We start from the raw sequence: 14,574 nt of genomic DNA on the forward strand, positions 1-14,574 counted from the left end.
GTAGGTTTGCTCCTTTCCTTAATGGGCCCGGCTCAACAGAAGCATTTTTGAGGGACTGTGGAAAGGGTTTTATTCCCAAATGGAGCTTTATGAAAGGGTACAATGAAATCAGGGAACTTTGTTTCCTATTGGTGGGTGGTGCCCATAGAGGTGATTGAATTGAGTGTGTCACCACAAAAGTGTGCTAAGAGGCACTTCAGAGCAGTGATGTGTTCACTTATGAAAAAAAAAGAAAAATGAACAACAGGAAGGGCGTCTCTAACGAGTATTATGTCGTAAAAATATTTGCCACAAAGTATGAAAATAATGATTTAAAGGGGAACAAAACCTAAATTAAGAATTCCAGTCACATGAGCTACTCTCTCTCAAAGCCAGAAACCAGAGAAGTAATTCTCAATGATGTCATCAAGCATAAAGTCTGAAGCTGCTCCATAGACAGTGAATGGGAGCCTGATTTTATTGTTTATTTTATGAGCTTCATTCTGTTGTAGTGTTTTCATTTCTGAAACAGAAAATGCACCTATAAAGGCGACATTACTGTGACGTCACACTACAACAACAACAGCAACAACTCCTGGGTAGACAACTGGCACTTTATTTCAATTGCGGAAATGAGTGAAACTAGCAAACTTGTTTAATTCTGTTGTCATTTTCAGCTGTAATTTTGAAAGATAGATGGCTAAACCTGGTGGTTCAACCTATCTCACATTTCTATTGTGATTATTTTATAGACTGTGGCACTGCATTAGAATGTCTAACAAACCAATTCTACTGGAACACAAGCAAAGCAGTGTAGTCTTACCTTGCACACTAGTTGACTGAGGCAGTGGCAGACCAACATGGAGAGGTGGTGGATGGGTCCAACACTGACTTTCACCTGGGAGCACAGTGTTCGCGTCCTGTATGATCCTAAAGCCAAACCCTGTTCTTTTTTCCTAAACCTAACCATGTGCTTTTGTTGTTGTGTTGAGAAAATGGCTTCAGTTTCCTGTTGGAAAGGGCTTTCTGATGGCAAGACAGTGAAAATATTCTAAATATGGCACACATGAACTAATATTGTTTTTTGTTTCTTTTGTTTGTTTGTTTTTTCACAGGGCCTCTTTTTAGGTTGCTTAAAAACTAATCAATTGAGCCAGCATTTGCTCAGTGGTGTTTGTGACATGGGAGTTTTCTACCTAGAAGTTAGTGTAAACAAACAAACTATTTGATCTTTACTCACAAAATTCCCATGGATGCTCTCATTGTCATGTATCGCATCTTTCCCAAGTCATTTTCTATTCAGCATCTCCCGACTTTATGTCTCATGACATCACAAATTTGATTTTTAGCACTATCTTAGAATATTTATGAATTTTGAAAATGAATTTCAAAAATGGGTGTAGTTCCCCTCTAACAGTTCATACTTATTAAAAATAGACACTGCAAGTAGGCTGATTGTACATTGTCGTACATGGATTCATGATCACAGCAATCACCACATAAAGTTTATTTCCTTATATCATTACCACAAAGTCATTTACTCATTTACAAGAATCCACACACACATGCACATCCACACATGCCAACAGCACCTCAGGCAACAATAATCAATTAGAATATCCTGGCAAAGGCTGGCTGCACCATGTAAATGATTTGATACAAATGAGCTTTTCCTAATTAAACGGTCTAATTTGCTAAAAGGGGTGTGAGAGGGAGGTTGGCGCTGGAGCCAGCTGAAATGCAGAGCAACAACAAAATGCCCCAGGTGCAGTTGAAGATGATAAATGTGAGTAAAGCTGTGTGTTTTTGAAATGAGCTGTTGCGGGAACATGACACGTGCATTTGTATTTTATAGGGTATGATTTATTTCCTGCAAACTCTGTTGTATGGCTGAAAGAGATACTTTCATTATTGTGTACAAAACCAGCAACAGACAATGTAAACATACTCTGTGTTTGAGGTCAGTGAGATTCGCCGCGGTATGTGCTCAACAAAATCATCAAGACAATTCCAGCTGATCTAATTTTAACATCTGAATCCCATTTACATATATATATATTTTTAAAAATTACTAATAATTGAAGACAAATGAATAAAAAGTTTGCTTACCTTTGAGTCACAGATTTTCCCAAAGGGTAGTCAAACGCCTGTGGAATGTATCTCTTCATCAGTTGTCTTCTCTTCTGTTCACTCCTCAAAAAAAGTCCAGTGTTGTTAAGAGGAACATAACTTCAACATTTAATCTTCAGGCCAAATTTAAAAAACTGAATCCTAACTGTTACTAAACATATATTAATCAATCAATTTTATTTATAAAGCCCAATATCACAAGTCACAGGGCTCTACAGCATACGACATCCCTCTGTCCTTATGACCCTCACAGCAGATAAGGAAAAACTCCCCAAAAAAAACCCTTTAACAGGGGAAAAAACGGTAGAAACCTCAGGAAGAGCTACTGAGGAGGGATCCCTCTTCCAGGACGGACAGACGTGCAATAGATGTCCTACAGAACAGATCAACATAATAAATTAACAGTAATCTGTATGACACAATGAGACAGAAAGAGAGAGACAGAGAGAGAGAGAGAGAGATGCAGGACAGACGGTAATGACAGTAGCTTACATCAACATTAATGAAAGTAATAAATATAATTATAATTCCGGCTATTGTGGTACAATATGTTGAAAGTATATATTAATATCTGGCAGTATACATATGTGACAATAATCATATGTATATAATAACAGTAGAAGTGTGACTAATGACTAATGATGGCAGCGGCAGCAGGAGGCATCTGGCAGGACCACGGCAGCAGCACAACCACACACGTCACGCTGTCCAGGCACCGCTGTAATACGAGTTAACCTGAGAGACAGTGGAGCACAAAGGCTCCGGAGAAGAAGCTGAGTTAGTGACATGCAGTACGGCCGAGTTAGCAAGATGCAGTAATAGGACATGAGAGAGAGAGAGAGAGAGAGAGAGAAGGAGAGAAGGTGCCCGGTGTATTATAGGGGGGTCCTCCGGCAGACTAGGCCTAAGTCAGCCTAACTAGGGGCTGGTACAGGGCAAGCCTGAGCCAGCCCTAACTATAAGCTTTATCAAAGAGGAAAGTCTTAAGTCTAGTCTTAAATGTGGAGATGGTGTCTGCCTCCCGGACCATAACAGGAAGATGATTCCACAGGAGAGGAGCCTGATAGCTGAAGGCTCTGGCTCCTGATCTACTTTTGGAGAGTTTAGGGACCACGAGTAACCCTGCGTTCTCAGAGCGCAGTGTTCTGGTGGGATAATATGGCACTATGAGCTCTCTAAGATATGATGGAGCTTGACCATTTAGAGCTTTATAAGTTAACAGTAGGATTTTAAATTCAATTCTGGATTTTACAGGGAGCCAGTGCAGAGAAGCTAAAACATCAGTCAAGTTAAAAACACTTATCCTACACTTTTCCCCCTTTAAATCTCTATCATATATCTGTGAATGGTAGTGATGGAGGAGGATTCAAAACCAAATCTCAAAGTTAATCATTCATTCATTCATCTTCTAACCGCTTCATCCTCTTGAGGGTCGCGGGGGGGCTGGAGCCTATCCCAGCTGACATTGGGCGAGAGGCAGGGTACACCCTGGACAGGTCGCCAGACTATCACAGGGCTGACACATAGAGACAAACAACCATTCACACTCACATTCACACCTACGGACAATTTAGAGTTATCAATTAACCTATCCCCAATCTGCATGTCTTTGGACAGACAAGTTAATCATATTTCATTTAGAAATATCATAAAGGGAATGGTTTAATGTGAAGTAAACGTTAAACATAATGACATAAAAATAGCCCCAAGATAGCTCTTGTGCTGTTTGTTATTTGTACATATACATATTACACAGTAATAGTAAACCATACCCCGAACAACAGGCTTTTTTTTTCATTAGAGAGATTTTATGTCACACTACATGTCCTGGTAATAACACCTTTATTAATAAAGCACTTTTCAAAACAAGTTACAATGTGCTTCACAATTAAAAAGACAATAAACTAATAGTAAAATAATGTGATAAATACAGCAGATAAATACAACAGTAAAGTCAATAAAAAGCACTCTAAACTAATGAGTTTTTCAAAGTGTCTTAAAAGAAGACAACATGTTAGCTTTCCTGATCTCCATTGCCAGGTTATTCCTCAGCTGAGAGGCAGAGATGGCTGCAGTCATCTTTAGTTTTAAGGTTTGACCAGGGAAGTCAGCTTTTATGTTCTGGAGCTAAATCAAATCAAATCAAATTAAATCAAATCAAGTTTATATAGCACATTTAAAAACAGTTGACCAAAGTGCTGTACAAAATAAAAGAATGACACACAAATGTAGCAATATAAAATGTTGTTTATCATTTACACATGTACACCTGTATATGTGTGACACCCTATGATGCCAAGAGAACGTAAAAAACTCCCGTAGACGTCAGGAGTGTCACTGACTACAAGACCTGGAAGCCATTGGGTCAATTGCTGGCTATTGATTGGTTGTAAGGCCCCAGGAAGTAGGGGAGGCATTTCCTTTAGTATAGGCCATAGCAGCCTATTGAAGCCTAGACTGTCAGTATGGAAGCTCCTATTGGCTCAAGTGAGGTGTCAATCAAAAGGTCAGAGTTTAGCCACCATTTTGACAGCGGGGAATCGGCTTATTTACATGCAACCAGAAGAAATTCTGAATGATATGAAGAGAAATACTAATGTTTGAAGTGATGCAACAGCAGTTTGTGGATATCTATGTAATAATGTAATGTGCTTGGACATGGACAAGTTTTTTGATGGACTTAGATCGTTTGGACCTTTGGGAGTGTATGAAGACTGCATGAGCAACATTTTTGTTGGCAAACTGGCAATTTGTGGATCATAATAATGCTTCATAGGTGAGTTACAACTGTTTATTTGTTTGTTTTTTGTCTGACAGAGGCGTTTATTGAACCTGCTGTGGTGGCTGTATCTTGAAATGGTCTGCATCAGTTGAACCACAAGGAGCATAGCTTTGAAACACTGGATCATATGAGTAAACCACTTAAACACAGCAAATATAGCAGTTTTTTACACATCATACACATCAGATAAAACCTTAGGAGGGCCTGCTGGCAGGCTGACAGATTTCTATTAACTAAGCAAGTTGATAACTACCTCCATGTTGCCTGTTATCTCTGACTGGAGTTTTAGGCTTTGTCGAGCCAGCTAACACACATAAACCCTGCCTCTGTTGAATGTTCTTCATAGTACACCCCTCAGAACCATTGGTAATGTTATAAGTCACATCTGTGCTTTTCCTACAATTGGTAAGAAAAAAGAGTCTATTACACATCTCTGCAGTCAAAAAGGCCTATGTAGAAAAGTTTGACAAGCCGATGCAAAACCATAACACATTACATTGCCACAACAGCATTGTCAGAGAGGTAAGACACTTTTTAAATAGTAAAACTTAATAACAACCAGTTATAAAGATATAAATATTACCTGCGTTGCAATCTGTGTTTTGGCTGAAAAAGACGGATTATATTTAATGCCAGTGATATTAGATCAAAACACAACCCAGATACCGGATCCATACCAGGTGTAAAGTGGGCGCTGGTCTCTTGAAGGTAATTAATGTTCTGCCAGTGAGCTTTTAGCAGCAGTATGCTTTAACATGTCAATCAGCAAGAGACACACAACGCCACCTGAGCATATACACACTATGTCCAGTTGCCCAATGGAGAGGCTGTATGTGTGTGTGTGTGTGTGTGTGTGTGTGTGCGTTTTATATTAGTACAACTAATGAGGACTAGTCATAGCATCCGGGGTGCGGGCTGCCAGGTAATGTGATGGAGAAGGGCCTAGAGGGCACCGGCAGACATTTTAATAATAAAGAGATCCCCACTGAGAATGATGCGTGTGTGTGTGTGTGTGTGTGTGTGTGTGTGTATGTGTGTGTGTGTAGAGCCTGGAATAAATTCCATATCAGGTGGTGTTAGTGCACAGGGCACAAGCTTATATGCTTCTTCTTCTCATTTCTCCCCTCCATCTGTCCAACATCCCTTCTTCCCCCCTCTCCTCCTCTGTCTCCTTCAAGAGCAGAGAAAAAAAAATCAAGATAGAAAGGCACATACACATGCAGTGCAGATATCCATCACAGACATCTTTAAGAATAATGCTAATACATGCAAGTGCCCTTTGTGTGGATGAGTGTGGTCTCCTGGGAGCTACAATGCAATATCACCATGTAACAAAAATAATCCTTCAGAGGAATAAATAACCTCAGCGACATAATTACAGGATCACTGTCTGATAATTTTCTTTGCTCCATCTCCTATTAATCAATGTCTGCAATGCCTGTTCCACTCTACCATCTTTGCTTTGTGTGTTGTTCTCTTAAACAAAGGGGCAAATTAACATACAAACACTTAATGGGAGAAGGGGGGAGACCACACATCTTTTTTCTAAACCTCTATAAATATTGAATTACATAAACTCTGGTTAATGTCTAAGAGGAAGTTCTGAAAAATATGCGCGCTTGGTGTTAGCAAAGGAAAAACAAGGTTATTGTCTCCACATGTAGAGAGTAATACCTCATATTACAAAAAAAAATGCAGCTCCACAAACATATTATTTCCACCATATTCTCCTGGGTTTTCATGAGGTCTACCTGGACCTCAGGACCCAAGGTCCAACAGGGGACTTGTTCGGGTTCAGTTCCATGTTATATTATGGTCAGTTGAGTCACTCTATTATCGTGAGTCAGTGCTGATCACACAAGAAATGCCAAGCACTGTGTGCATATTGGGGAATTAGAGGAGGATACAATTAGCTTAGGTATTTTATTGATCCTTAAGCTGGGGTAATCAAGGCGTTACAGAAGCTTATACAACAACAATGAAATAAGTTACAAAAGAACACAAAAGTTAATGAACATTATATACGGTAAGATAGGTAAGAACATTATTTTATATTTGACATGATAAAAATTTTTAGCGGTAGAAAGGCATTTTTAGTAGTGATTTTATCTATGCAGTTTGTCAGGTGCATAAAATGGACCTAGGTGTCTATACTCTCAGACAAGCAGGTCTGCAAAAACAGGTCGGGTGTATATTTTCAAAAATCATTGGGTCCAATCAGATTGCGTAACAAATTTTCTAGGTCCATCAGGGTTCATAATATTGGACCGATCGACTATGCAGCTGAACCTACAACAACAAATTTGTGTGGCCACCAGGGGGAAACGGTGAACGTGTGAACACAACATTAACATATCAACACCTTTTAAGTTGACATTATGAAACTAGGTACACTCTTTTCAATTCAGTCATCAGTTCAATTTAGCTTAATTCAATAAGCTTTATTGGCATGACATTTCTCATGTGTTGCCAAAGCACAATTACAATTTAAAAATTCAAAAACAGTTAACAAAAATGTATTATGACAAATGCATAGATATACATTTTAAAGGAGAAAAAACTTATTAAGAAAAGGAGTAGTTTGATCTGTGATAAGATGAACTATATGTTGTGTTGCTTGTCTCTTAGGCTGTGACATTCACTGAAATATTTTGCTACATCTATGGACACTTTTTTCTCCAAGCAGATGTTGCATTCTAGTCTGGTCAGAGAATGAATCAAGATTTTGGAGTTTACATTTAATTTTTGTAAAGAACTTTGTTTGATGTCTTCATATGTGCTACACTGTCGCAGGAAAGGTTGCGCTGTCTCCACCTGTCTCTGAGGACAGATCTGACACAGCCTGTCTTCTCTAGGCAGCCAGGTCACTGGTCACTGAGTCTATACGTAGTCAGTGTCTTTTTTAGTTTCTGATCTGTCACAGTGGTCAGATAGTTTGCCATCGTGTACTGTTTAGGGCCATATAGCATTGGAGTTTGTTTTGGGTTTTTGTGGTAGATGTCCAACAGTGGATGTAGTTTTCTTTTTCTTTAGCTATAATTTGGTGGGGCAGGATTGTGTGAGCATTGTACTCAGAGGAGGTTATAGGAGGTTAGAGGAGGTGAGCCTCAGAACCAGCTGACTGAGAGGACTCATCTCTGTATTTGCCTCTTGGCAAGGGCCAAATTACAAATTTAATCACCCAAAAGCCAGAAACATATTGTTAAGGAGATTGAATAAAACCCAAAGGACAGTACTGTTTGGATGCTATCTTTCAGTGAATTCACCTCTGAGCTATTTGGAGTTAAGGCCACACAGCTGCATCTGGGGAACGAATTTCTGGATCATCTCTGTATTGAACATTTAAAAGTCAACTTTTTACTGCACTCCTCATTCCTTTTATTGCAGTCTAGATCTTAGCAACCACTCAGATTCTCTGTCTGACTTGCTTTAAAAGCCCGTCACCCGTTCTCCACAATGAAGTCGGTCGACAGAAGTCAGAATGGCAGGATGAGGCCCTGAGAGGTGTGCGCACCTACTTTTGCTCCATTCATCCTCCCCCATCATCCTTCTTCTGCTCCGTTCACCCCGAAGGCGCACTGAATGATGGGTAATATGGTGTAGTTATGACAGATCTGGGTTGAGTTTTCCCAGTCACCTCCTCTAGAGCCCTTGTGTCTCCTGCTGCAGAGGAGCAAGGAGTGGCCTTCTTCAGCTTGCATCCACCAACAAATGTACACATCCATCCTCTGACTTTAAGATGTAGCCAGAGTTATATATGCAACCACAGACTGCAGACATGCTCTTAAAGCTCAAGTGTGTCACATGCAAATACACCTGATTTTCCCTTTCCTCCCTCTGTCTCTCTGTATCCCCTACATCACAGTTTCTAATACTCTCCCCATCTCCCTCAGTATCAATAAATCATTCCTGGGCAGCTCCAGCAGACTAAATCAGCCACTATGTAAACATGGCTGCTAATCCATCGGCAGCCAGTCTAACTCCCACTCCCTTATATCCTCCTCTTCACTTTATCTAGCAGCATCCACCAGGGAGCTTCTGATCAGTCAAGCTGGGAGAAGAGCGATCTCTATGTGTTTTCACTGTCTGCAGTTTTCAGTAACCCGCTACACACAGAGAGACATGTGAGACACACAAGCACAGAGGGAGACACAGAAAGAAGATGGATGTGTGTCTCTAACGGTGCATGCAAACTGTGGTTATTTTACACATATGAGTGATGTCTATCAGACGCTAGAAGAAGAGACTGGGCAAGACAATTGATAACTACAGGGAATAAGGGGATACCCACAGTACGACTGTATGCCACAGTGAGCACAGTTTAAGGGCCCAGTCACACCAGAAAACAGCTGTGGGAAGTAACTAACAACATGCTTGCTGTGGGATTTGCTTTCTGCTTTTCTTGGCGCAGCTTGTGACTGGTTGACCGTTGAAAGAGTTGTGCATATTAAGATGGCTAGTGTTTGTGTTACAGGAAGCTAGAGGAATTCAAACATACATGTCTGAGCCTCAGTCCAGATGAGGAGTCTGTTGTGCACCGAATTTGGCAACTAGTGGGCATATCAGCATGGTAAGTGTACATAGTATCTTTTATGTGTTTATGTTGTTTGTTAGCTTGCTTGTAAGCTAACTGGCAGTGTCTGACACAGTGTTAGTTTTTGTGAAACATATAATAATATCTGCAACCATGGGATTTTTGGTAGATCACGACATTAAGCTCCAGGGTCTAGTTCACATCCAAAAAATGAACACACTACCAAGTTTGCTGTCAAAACTTTTACTATGCTAATGCAAACTCCTGCTTTTTCTGACAAGTCTGCTCTGCACTGGATGTTTCAGGTTCCTTTGCTGTGTTGTGTCAAAGTCTCTTCCCCCATTGTTATGTGATTCCTGTATCAGAATCTCAGATTTTAGGGGAGTGCACAGACATCGCCCCTTTCAGTAGAGGAATGTGAAAACACTTCTCTAGTGACACACATTGCACTGATACAAGTAAGTATAGTCAAGGTCAGACATTTTAGAGGACATAAACATTGGAGAAACACTTTTTTTGGTTTGAGGGGGACTTTCAGTGAGGTAGTTGAGTATTTGAATATAATGTTACTTTATACTTTTACTTCATTTCACAGGCAGGTGAAGCACTCTTTACTCGTTTGCATATATCTGACACCAATAGCAACTGTAGTTTCTTCATAGATTGAGATTTCAAAAACCTGTAGTGATATTCATTGTAAAAATGACACTCACTATCAATATAACATCATCTGCATAATAATTACTTTTACATTTAATACATTTAAGAACACATAGTTAAACCACATACTAGATACTTTTTATTGTACCAGTGAAGACATGAGCTAATTTACTTTCCATGCTGAACTAAAATGTTTGAATGCTTCCTCAGAGGACCAATCAAAGATGGTTTGATATTAGTAGAAATTCACATCAAGTTATTCAAGTTTTTTTTCCAAGTTTGAGCCAGGAGGCTAGGAGGGGTGGTGGATGGATCCAACAACCACCAACCTTCAACTGCTGAGTGGTGTTTGCATCCCGTAAGATTATAAAGCCAAACCCTATTCTTTTTTCCTAAACCCAACCATATGCTTTTGTTCCCTAAACCCAACCAAGTTTTTGTTGCCTAAACCCAACAACGTGCATCAGTTGTTGAAGGAACAAAATTGTCAGTTAGCTGTGTTGTACCAATTTAGTGTGTTTATTCTAAAAGAGACTGTATGTAAATGGTTAATTTTCTATGAAAACGAAAGTGTATTTTGAAAGAAGACAATGCATGTCACAGGCAGAACTTGACACGGTGTTGCAGAACATCAGTCAACACACCCAGGGCACCTTGCATGTGATATCTGGATGCAAAAAGTCTGTGAGCAAACGTTGATATGTGACGAGGTCAGAGTGATAATGTATTGTTTTCACAGGTATTCCATTGCATCACATTAATTGAATTTGGCATGACATTGTGCCATCTAGAAATGCTTGAGTGACTGTCTCAAAGACCCTGTGACTGCTGATGGTTGCTCTGTTAAAATGCCTTTGTGCAAGACTTAATCCCCTCCACCTTCAGCAGTGTTGTTTAGTAGTGACCCTGACCTCAGTGTACATTTCTGGGATGATTCTGGTAACAGAATTTCTAAAGAGTTCTGTGATGGGTTTTTAATAGAAATCTACAATTATAAAGTGACAGAGTTTTATGTAGAAAAATGCAAATATAATTTCCTCCAATAGAAAGTCCTCCCTTACCATCTGATCCTCTATATTTGAGATTTCCTGAATGATAACAAGATATATTTTCAGTATTTTCAGAACTACAGATATGATAACAACTGAGTAACATAATACATGTCTGCAAGCAGACAGCTACCAATAAAATGATTTTTGTTTCCCAATTTTTCGCCCTTCTTTCCCAAGACTGTAACATTTTCCCTGCAGGGTCTCCCAAGGCTTGTATTGATTTTTCACAAGCTTTAGCTTCACCAGGCCCAGTGGACAGCACAAAGGGACCAACAGGACAAAAAGTCTAAAATAGATGATCCCAAAGAAACTGAGCTAACAACACAGTGGATTTATCTTAGCTACACAAATTGCAGCATGCCCATGGACACATACACATGCAGACTCAGCCTATAATGTCATGGTGAATCAAGCCCATTAAACTGCATTAGTTGCAGTGAGGAAAGGACAGAGGAAAGAGGGTCAAAGTACACTGCTTTCATTTTTTTGCCTCTATTCTTCCTCAGTATTAAGAGGGAGGGGTAGATGAATTAAAAGCAGAGGAGTCGTAGGCTATGTGCTAGAGCAGAAGAGAAGCAATTAAAACACAATTGCTTAATTTTCAGGGGACTCATCTTCAGCAGCCACCTCCGTTCAAAACATGTTTTTGTCTAAAGAAACAGTAACAATTGCGTATCTGATTGCACAGTGGGATCAGCAGAGAGAGATAAGAGGAGGGATACATGCTGCGAAACAAAACCGAGCTCCTTTCACATGGTGACAATATCTCTTCAGAGAGATGGGGAGCTTTGCAAATATGACAATGATACTATAATAGTCTGTCCTGTTTCTTCCAACTTGCCTTTTCTGATACTGTGAGAGCACACAATTTTTTGTGTGTATGAACTTTTAGATTATTTAAGCAATAGGTCACTTTAGGCCAAGGTATGTTGTGCTTAAATCACAAACAAGGGACGTCATTCAGTTGAATGCAAAGCAACATATCTTGGCATGGAGTGAGCAAATGCTTTTATTAAATTGTTACCAATGGCAAAATGAAAGTTAAAGAAATATTCCAATATAAACTGTTTTTATTAACATTTTCATAAGGCATTCAACGGTGAGTTGAAGCAGGAGGCGCTACGTGTTTACTTCATTAGCAAACCACAATTTTTCCCAACCTTAGCCAAAGTGCTTTTATTGCCTAAACCTAAAATCATGTGGAAATATGGATGCAAACCCCAGTGTCAGGATAATTTCTGCATTTTGTATGCCCACCATCCATCCTGACCGCCCTGACTGTTCCCTGAAAAAAAAAAAAAAAAAACAACCTTCCCACCAGCTTAATCCTGGCAGCAATTAGCCTGACATCACCAGACCACATTGCAAATGTGTGTCTCTGGACGCAACAATCAATCAGAACAACGAAACATGTGATAAAGTGCTGGGTGACGGACAAATGTAAACAGTCTACATCAGGGAGAGATGAGCTGTGACAGTGTAGCATCAGTACGTAAACAAGTGTTGCCTTTTGACGTGAAAGCGGCTTCGGCAAAACATCAGCTGCAGCCATCTTGGTTGCTTGGTTCGAAAATGCCTCAACCTTGCTTCTCTTTATGCTCGCCATATAATAAATTACTTCATCCGCATTTTGCATTAAGCGCAATGACTCAACAAGTTGTCAGTCATTTTGTGAAACATGCTCCGTATTAGATAAATGATTGTGATTGGCCCGACCCGCCTGAGGTTTATCAGACATACCAAATGTATATTCATTTGGTAACTGAGCTCTAAATGACACTATGAGGCAAACCCACAGTTGTTAGTGGTGCATACTTCATTCCAAAAGCTGCTATTCCAAGAGAAGCCAAACTTGAAACGAAGTTGTTTAAAATGAGTGAGGCAGCTGCAGCGGAAATAGAGGCCTGGTTTACAGGAAAACGTGTGTGTGTGTGTGTGTGTGTGTGAGGAGAAGAAGAAAGAGAGAGTGCATGTGCTAAAAGCAACAAGGCGTATCTCTGAGTTATGAAATTCAAACGAGAGGGCAGAGGAATATGTCTCCTTTTCATTAGCAGACTGTTTTGGAGCTCTCATATCCTCCGGCGTGGAGCCAGTCCAGACTCTCCCTCTGTCTCTAACTCTAAATAACCAAATGCATTATTCAACGACGCCCCACGCTCTCTCTTCTCTTAAATATTAAACTTTGAAAATTGATTTATCTTTCAAAATTCATCCCAATCACAAAAGTCATTCCTGTGCAAACACTTGATTACTCACACAGATGAATGGGTCTCAGAGGGGGTGGGGGAGGTGGCTCACTGAGTGTAAGAAGTACCTGAGGGCAAATGTAGGGCATTTCTAAGGGCTGGCATTAAAACAGAAAGGCTGCAGTGGTGGCGAGGGACACAAACTGACAGGTGTTGGAAATAAATATTCACTTCAATGATTGGAGAGGGAACATGCATAACAACTTCAAATGTCTGAGCGCAGAGACAGAGATCTGGAGAGGAATAGGAAAATCTTTCAGTTTGAGATCCAAGTCTGATTTTTCTACTGCTGGCATAAATAATATGGTGGAGAATCTGCTAGGCCTGGAGCACTTAACCTGCCTGTTGCAGCAGAAGTCTGTTTAATGAAAGGTGTAATGCAAATGCTGCATTCTTGGCATCTCACCTTGAGTAGGCTGTCTGTCTGTGCTGCCTCATTGGCTCTGACTGGCCCTATGCTTGTTTACAACTGCTTTATGTTTACATGATTTATCAATTACCCAAATGCTGCTGTTGAATATTATAGATTTTCAGTATCATTACCTTGGAAAAGGATAACTTTAAGTGGATATTTTAACCTACTGATGTATAATTACAGTTTTCATGGTGATTTTATGGAGCCTAATCATTCCTTTTTTAACAAGAATATTGTTAAAGGAGAAGTCTGGTATTTTGCACTTTGAGTCCCATTTCTGGGTTGTTTATGATGAAATAGAGTGACAATTGCTCATTTTTGGAGAATTTGGCTTTCTCCTGCCCGGCTTAACACTGCTGTCTATGGCCATGTGTGAATCTGTCCTAAAACCACCCTAAACATTCGTTTTCAAAGCCATGAAACTCACCGAGTGCTCAGTGGTGTTCGTTGATGTTCTGACATAAAAATCGTAGCACACCGTGGTTTCCGTGGTGATTTATTTGACATTTTGTGTAATCCATTGGTTTTCTATAGGAAGCCTCATTGTCCATTGGTAGTAATCCACCACTGGAAATGGAAAGGGGGTTGTTTACGACGGGAACTGCCCATTGGTCCGACAGCCCATTGGTCCGACATCCCATTGTTCCGACCATATTAAACTCATTGTTCCGAAGTCCGTTCCAAAATCATCATGATGCCCTGTGGTTAAGGTCTGGTTAGGTTTAGGCACAAAAACCACGTGGTTAGGGTCAGGAAAAGATCATGGTGTGGGTTAA

Source organism: Epinephelus lanceolatus, chromosome 1 (genome assembly GCF_041903045.1).
Source record: "Epinephelus lanceolatus isolate andai-2023 chromosome 1, ASM4190304v1, whole genome shotgun sequence".
Lineage (NCBI taxonomy): Eukaryota > Metazoa > Chordata > Actinopteri > Perciformes > Serranidae > Epinephelus > Epinephelus lanceolatus.